The sequence below is a fragment of the Gossypium hirsutum genome, chromosome D08 (assembly GCF_007990345.1).
Source record: "Gossypium hirsutum isolate 1008001.06 chromosome D08, Gossypium_hirsutum_v2.1, whole genome shotgun sequence".
Taxonomy (NCBI): domain Eukaryota; kingdom Viridiplantae; phylum Streptophyta; class Magnoliopsida; order Malvales; family Malvaceae; genus Gossypium; species Gossypium hirsutum.
The window spans coordinates 29,427,920-29,429,660 of NC_053444.1; positions in this window are offsets into that span (position 1 = coordinate 29,427,920).

Consider the following 1,741-nt stretch of genomic DNA (forward strand, 5'->3'; position numbering starts at 1 on the left):
GGAGGCATTTTAAAATCAAGACTGACTACCAAAGCTTAAGATTCTTGGTTGATCAAATGGCAATCACTCCTTTTTAGTAGAAGTGGGTAGCAAAAATACTTGGTTATGACTATGGGGTGGTTTATAAAAAGGGTTCTGGTAATTTAGCAGCAGATGCCCTATCAAGAAAGCAAGATTTGAAAGAGAGGCGATACCTAAAGCGCACTAGTAGCACCATTAGTTCTGATCATTTGGCTCGAGTACAATCATCATATTTGGTGGATCCTAAGGTTAAACGATTATGTTTAGAAGTCCAACAACAAGATTCTCAGTATCCAAAGTACTCCAAGGATGGTAGGTTCCTTCGAAGAAAAGGGAAGATTATTGTGGAAAGTGTTGCAAGTCTTAAGCAGAAACTATTTCGCATTTTTCATGATAGCACCTTAGGAGGACATTCGGGGGTAAATGCATCTAAGAAGAAACTGACAAGCCTTTTATACTGGAAGGGGCTTACCACTGATGTCAAAAGATGGGTGAAAGAGTGTCAGACATGCCATAAATGTAAAATAGAAATAATAGCACTTCCGAGCCTTTTGCAACCACTCCAGACTCCAGAAAGGGGTTGTTCCTCCATTTCTATAGGGAAAAATGTCATTTTGTGGTGGTTGACTGCCTTACCAAGTATGCTTACTTCATTGTTATGGCTCACCCTTTCACTACTACAGTTGTGGCACAAGAGTTTATGGATAATGTATACAAGTTACATGGGATACCCGATTCCATAATTTCTAATAGGGGTAAGGTCTTTGTCAGTACCTTTTGGCAAGACCTCTTCAAAAGAGTGGGAACCAAGGTTCATCTGTCCACAGCCTATCACTCAAAGACAAATAAGCAAACCGAAACAGTGAACAAATGCCTTAAACTTGAGATGTATGACAGGAGAAAGGCCTCAGGATTGGAAAAAGAATGTTCCTTTAGCCGAGTTGTGGTACAACACCTTTTTTTACTCTACTATTTAGGTCACCCCATACAAGCTTTGTATGGAAAAACACCTCTTTTACATATGCCTTACTTAGCTGGAGCTTCCATGGTAGCTATTATGGATAGAGAACTGCAACAAAGAGATGTTGTTAGAAAGTTATTGCAATTCCATTTGAAAATGGCCCAAGACCAATTGAAACAACAAGCAGACAAAGACAGATCTGAAAGGCATTTCGAGGTTGGGGATTTTGTTTATCTAAAGCTCCAACCCTATAGGCAACACACGATGAGAAGGGTCTTGAACCAAAAGCTGGCACCTAATTTTCTGGCCTTTTCGAGTAAAAAAGTAAAGCTGGGGAAGTGACCTACAGACTTCAGCTTCCTTAAGGGTCTCGCGTGCATCCCACCTTCCACGTTTCACAGTTGAAAAAGCATGTGGGAGCAGCTCCTGTTCAACCATAGTTGCCCATGATCCATGAACCAAGAAACATGGGCAAAAGAACTTACCAAGATCTTAGAGAGGAAAATGGTGAAAAGAGGAAATGTTGTTGTCACCAATGTCCTGGTAGAATAGACATTCATTTGCAGAAGATGCCACATGGAAGCCCCTGCAATAGCTCAAGGAGAACTTTTTACACATTGATCATTAAGGTCAAGGATCCTTTTGAGCAAGGGGTATTTGTCACGAGCTAAAATACCACCACGATAAAACGATATGTTTTGGGTGCTGATTAGTGAAACGATACATAAAAACAAGTTATTTAGACAAGGGATTTTCATT